Here is a 6,826-nt window from a genome sequence, read left to right on the forward strand (position 1 = left end):
ATCTCGCAAGGTAGAGGACAACTCTTTTTCTTAACATCCAATTTTATTTTGGGGTTCCTTATATTCTGGTCAACTCAACAGAACACTGGGATAAATATCCCTTATATAGAACTCATCATTAATATTCAGATCATATCATTCATATCTTTAACATGATAATGGTCCATTAGACCGAAAAATTTCCTTCTGAACATTCCTCCACGGGAATTTCAGTCAAGCAAGTTCTCAATTTGTCATCCCTTAACTTGATCTACTGATCAAGTGATAATAGTAACAATTTGACAGCACAACCCACTAATCTCATAGTGATTTGCTGAATTCATTATCATCATTCCAGTTATGAATATCATCACTGGGACTCGTCCCATTCATCCTCATTGTGGTTTTGTTCAGATTTTTATATTTCAACTAATTTCAAAAATCATCATTTTTCAATCAGAATTTTCAATCAGAATCCAATTCAATTCATCAATTCTCAAACAGAATTAAAAATCATATCAACCACATTCGAATTCATCATCTGGATAGCATTAACGCTTATAATTTCAAGTCTTAGATTTACTCGTATATACTGTCAGTAAAGAGCTGCAGTATACTCTCGGTATATACGGGTAGTCGTGGCTCTTGGAATTATAAGGTAAATACCATAATGTCTAGGCCTCAAGCAAGTCAGGGATTCTATATAATTGCGGTACTTCTATCCGAAGACCCAATTACCAAATTACGAATTTCAGTTTGAATATCAAATTGTATGAATTATATCACACAATTACAACCTTTTTGTGTTTCTACATAAATTTTTGACATATTTGTCTTCTCAGTTGATCTTTATTAACCAATTCGCTCTGATACCAATTGTGAGATCCCTGTTCCCACTGCGCAACGGGCGGGTTCGGGGTACTAGCAGCAGAGCGGAAGTAGCACTTCTTGCGCGAGGCAGGGTCCCACACTCGGGGCCTCGTCCACGGATATCCGGACAAAAGACTAATCCGTTGGTTTTTCCAAAACCGAACCCGGAAAAACTTCCCTTATCCAGAAAGCACGGGCGATTCCTCCAAGATAACTTTTTACTCTAACGTAGTCAAGACCATTAATAATGATCAAACTGATCCAACTGCACCTATAAAGATATTCAGTCAGATCAAGGAAGAAACTTGCACTTGGATCATTGGGATCAACGCTTTTTTCCCCATCAAGAGGCACAGCCGTTGATTCCTATCCATAGAACAATTACTATCCGAGACTTACTTCATCTAACGTAATAACGGAAATTGAGTCTCGATTTACGGATCCATCAATCCAGCCTAACCCCATCCGATCCCATGGGTTAGCCAACCGCCCAACCACTGTAGTGATGGGATCCAATTTGGAATTTGGTTAGGTTTTGTCCCGGGTACCAAGGAAAAGAGTTCCAAGGCCCCCTAGCCGGAATTTCATGCAAACATAAAACTAGCCACACCACTTACACACCCAATATGAAAATTGCCTTTTTCTTAGCATCAGCTAACTTTAAAACAATCCTTTAATGAAACCATAGTACCACTGATCACAATCTCCCAATTTATCCAGTTGATTCATAATTTCCCATCATTCCTTCATCAGAGTATCTATGGCATCATTGGCAACTAGAACGCTCACCACCTGTCCACACAGGGTCCGTTTCAATAGTTCCTAGCCCATAATACTCAACAATATAATCACTTATCAAGATGGACTCTCGTTGAAGATCAGCAAGATCAACCAACAGATCCATATAAAAGAGCCATGGACTCATCCATTGAGGACCAGCAAGGTCAGTCAACCAGATCCATGCCCGGTTCCAGAAAACAACTCTTACTCCTTGTTCCAATATCTTCCTCGACGCACGCGTGGGTATCCTGGGCGACCCAGAGCCCGAGCACCGTATGGTCAGCACCCTCTAGGATCCTTCGCAGGTGACCTAGCGCTTCACTCATAGGCCGCTTCCTTGGTCCCTCATCCACCGTACCGGAAGCTCACCATTTTAATCGAACCGAGGCTGGTCAAGACCTCGGCCGACCTTGCTACGCGAGACGTCCTCCATTGACTCTCCGTCAGCAGTTGCAACTTTATCAGTTAGGTCTCCACGACCTTAATCACAAGACGGTCAAAATGCTTTCCCAGCATTCTTGACATAAAACAGCCATTTACAAACAGCATTTACAAACAGTTTACAAATACAATTTCTATATTAACTCTCATTTTTCCACATTATCCCTCATACAATCCACATTACTTATTCCACATTTCATTTATATGTGTACTCATCCAATCATATCATTTTCCATCTCTTCACTTCAGATTCCTTCACATCACATATCATATATTCACATCCATATCCACATCCATACATCCACATCCACATCCACATCCACATTCACATCCATACATCCACATCCCATATCCACATTCATACATACACATCCATATCCACATCCATATCCGCATTCATACATACACATCCATATCCACATCCACATGCATACATTCATTATCACGTCCTCATTCATACATCCACATCCACATACATACATACATACATCCACATCCACATCCACATTCCTATTCACATCTATACATCCATATCTACATGCACATTCACATCCATACATCCACATCTATATCCTCATTCACATCCATACATCCACATTCATGCATCCACATCTACATGCCTACATCCATACATACACATCCACATTTACATCCATGCATCCACATCCACATCCTCATTCACATCCATACATCCACATTCATACATCCACATCCACATCCACATTCACATCCATACATCCACATCTACATGCTTATCTCCATTTTCACATCCTCATTTATACATCCACATCCCATATCCACATTCATACATACACATCCATATCCACATCCACATGCATACATACATCCACATCCACATTCCCATTCACATATATACATCCATATCTACATGCACATTCACATCCATACATCCAAATCTATATGCTCATTCACATCCATACATCCACATTCATGCATCCACATCTACATGCATACATCCATACATCCACATCCACATTTACATCCATGCATCCACATCTACATCCTCATTCACATCCATACATCTACATTCATACATCCATACATCCACATTCATACATCCACATCCACATCCACATTCACATCCATACATCCACATTCATACATCCACATCCACATCCACATTCACATCCATACATCCACATTCATACATCCACATCCACATCCACATGCATCTTATCATATCTTATCACTTCCCATATCTTTTATGCATACCTCTATGCATGAAATTCAATTATGCTAAAAGTAACACTTTTATAATAAAATATTCAACTTTTATGCATACCTCTATGCATGAAATCCAATATGATAAAAGTAACACTTTTGATATATAAAAAAAATTATCCTTTATGCATACTTCTATGCATGAAAATTAAAAATGATAAAAGTAACACTTTTGATATAAAAAAATTTTCTTTATGCATACTTCTATGCATGAAAATTAAAAATGATAAAAGTAACACTTTTAATATAAAAAAATTATCCTTTATGCATACTTCTATGCATGAAAATTAAAAATGATAAAAGTATCACTTTTGATATAAAAATTTTCCTTTATGCATACTTCTATGCATGAAAATTAAAAATGATAAAAGTAACACTTTTGATATAAAAAAATTATCCTTTATGCATGATATTAAAATTCAATTTCTCCATGATTATAATGAAATTCTTTCAATTAATCTAGGATGATAATTCCTAGAATATGGTAGAAAGTCCTCTTTTTATGCTTTGAATGAAATTATTTTATGCATAATTTTTATAAAAATTTTGCCATAGCTCCGCTGCTATGACTGATAAATCTCAATTTTTTCTAAGGGATAAAGCTTATCATTAAGGAAATAATTAAAATGATCTCTAATTGAATCATTAATCTATAATGGATTGAATCATCAATATGCATAAACTAAAAGCATAGAAAAAAGCCATTAATTTGGCCTCAAGCATAGCTTAATCTTGGATTAAGGAAAAGCTTTATGAAAAGCTTCATTTGGATTGAGAATGGGTCATGAGTACGACCATTTCTTGAGTGAGAGAGAGCAATTACATAAAAACCATTAGAATTTAAACATAAATAAAAATTAACTTCAATAGCATTTATTAAATTATGTAACTCTTCACTACTATTCACCAATTAACTTTAATAGCATTTAAAAAACCATACCAATTAAGCTTCTCAAGCTTGAGAGGGGTTGAGAAGAGAGAAACATTGAGAAATTATAGAAAAGATCAATATTCACTAATTACCTTACAAATTGCTTGATTCTTTGTTCACGGTAGAGGCCCCCAACCAATCAATTGGTTAAGTATGTTGATGGAGCCACTAATGGGAATTGAAGAAAGAGGGAAGCTCCAAAAACTAGTGAATTATTAAATGAATTCACAGTTTCTGGCTTAGGTGGAGTAGAGTAACGATGCATAAACACTATATATTTTTCAACAAGGGGGAGGCTTCTATTTATAGGAAAAATTGAGCTCCTAACCAAACAAACTGATTCTAGAATTTTCTAAATCAGTTTGGTCAATATTTGACCATTTTTAGGTCAGTTAAGCTAACTTTTTGGAACTAGACTTGAATGAGGAGAGAGGAGAGATGAAATATCTCAATTTTTATGAGTTTAAAACTCATTCAAGCATGTGAAATATGCACCTCCTTTAAAGAACTCCCCTTCCTTACATATGTGTCATAATGGAATCATTTTAATATTGCTCATAGTTTTTTTACTAATAAACCTTGTACATTTTCAACTCTTCATCTTATGTGAAATATGCACCTCCTTTAAAGAACTCCCCTTCCTTACATATGTGTCATAATGGAATCATTTTAATATTGCTCATAGTTTTTTACTAATAAACCTTGTACATTTTCAACTCTTCATCTTATGTGAAATATGCACCTCCTTTAAAGAACTCCCCTTCCTTACATATGTGTCATAATGGAATCATTTTAATATTGCTCATAGTTTTTTACTAATAAACCTTGTACATTTTCAACTCTTCATCTTATGTGAGCATTTAAGGGACTCCCCTTCCTTACATATGTGTCATAATAAAATCATTATACCCAAAATATCTCATATTTTTAATATTGCACATAGTTTTTTACTAATAAACCTTGTACATTTTCAACTCTTCACCTCATGTGAGCATTTACTCATTTTTGGATATTTTCTTTTTTACAAGTTGGATTTATCTCCTCCCTACACATGGATTGATGTTATTGGTCCATAGGAACCTTAATTGGACCATAGTCTAAAGATTTCTAAAAATCTAGACCCTTAGGCTAAGGTTCTTTATACCTATTTTCAATTAATTCCAATTGCACATTGGAAAATTCTTTTTGAATTTATGTTTCAGGGGAACTCATCTGAATTAGAAGAGATATTTTTCTATCCAAAAATATTCAAAATCTGAATATTCTCTCTCTAGAATATTTTTCTCTCTCTAGGCTAAAACAGATAGAAACAAGGTCTTTATATTTCTGAAGAGGGATTGATTACAGGGAAAGATACTAGACATCAAAAAGGGGGTGGGGGAGGAATCTTACATTCTACCCCACTTAAAAAATGCGAGATGTCCTCATCTCGCAAACTGGGATAATTTCGCAAGATGCACGAATATGAGACTTAGAGAAAAATTTTAATCAAGATTAACCACCAAGAAACGTCTTAAAGAGAGCAAGATTCAAAATAAGAACAAGATTTAAACTTTATTCATTCTCGGAACTTATACAGTAAAGATAGAAGAACTCTTTACACTTCCATAAGCCCGTCCATCATATGATCACAAAAGCAGTCCTCACAAGCTGCACAAGTATAAGGTAACTCATCTATGGGAATAATTCTGTTAGTTATTGCTGCACCTATCTCAGTGGTATGAGGTGATCTAACAAAAGGACCTCTGAGAGGCAAGCCAAAAACGGGATAAAGGCATATCTTCTCATGAGGAAGAAAACATGCCAGTAAGAAGACCCGCTCAGAAAACCCAAGATGCCTTGATCTCATGACACAGTAATATCGGGGACCCAAACCCAAAGCTTCAATAACCATGGCCAAGCGGACATTGTTACGAAAGTGCTGCTGACCCCAGGGTGTTACCCTAGTTATGTTTTGATAGGTCCGCCATTTGGTTTGCGCTACAGAAGTTCCCAAGTGAGGGAAAAGTGAGCGCTCATACTGCTCTATAAAATCCTTCTTCACAGATTCACTTGCATCTTGAAGGTGAGGAATCATTATGGATAAAACTAGTTCTTGTTGCCAAGCCATGAAGGAGATTAAGAAAGAAAGGAGATCGATAGAAGTAAGATTACTGTGAGCGACAAGTAAAAGTTACGACTTATATAAAGGAAGGAGCTAGCGTAACTTAGAAGCCAACGATAACTTGCCACTGAAGTTTTACTGTCTTTCCATGATTTGGGTTTGACACATTTTTCTATAGAAGGCATTAAGAATTTTGAGATGAAGAGATAAAAGAAGCTTGTAGGCTAAGTCACCTACTTTCATTGAATTCAGATATAAGGCTCACAATATCTGGGGGATAACTTCATATACTCCCCAAGAGATAAAGAACTTCTTTTGGGCCGTACTCGAATGAAGACCAAAACCTTGATATCCAAAACATCGATTCTCACTTCTGAACTCATTGTTCTGAATCCTTAAAACAGGTGGGACTCTTGAGAAGTATTCTAGAAAAAGGGTCTTCCTTTGTTAAACAGAACTTTCTTTTATTTTAGAGAGGG

This window comes from Cibotium barometz, chromosome 36 (assembly GCF_041138505.1).
Source record: "Cibotium barometz isolate CiBa-2024 chromosome 36, ASM4113850v1, whole genome shotgun sequence".
Classification (NCBI taxonomy): domain Eukaryota; kingdom Viridiplantae; phylum Streptophyta; class Polypodiopsida; order Cyatheales; family Cibotiaceae; genus Cibotium; species Cibotium barometz.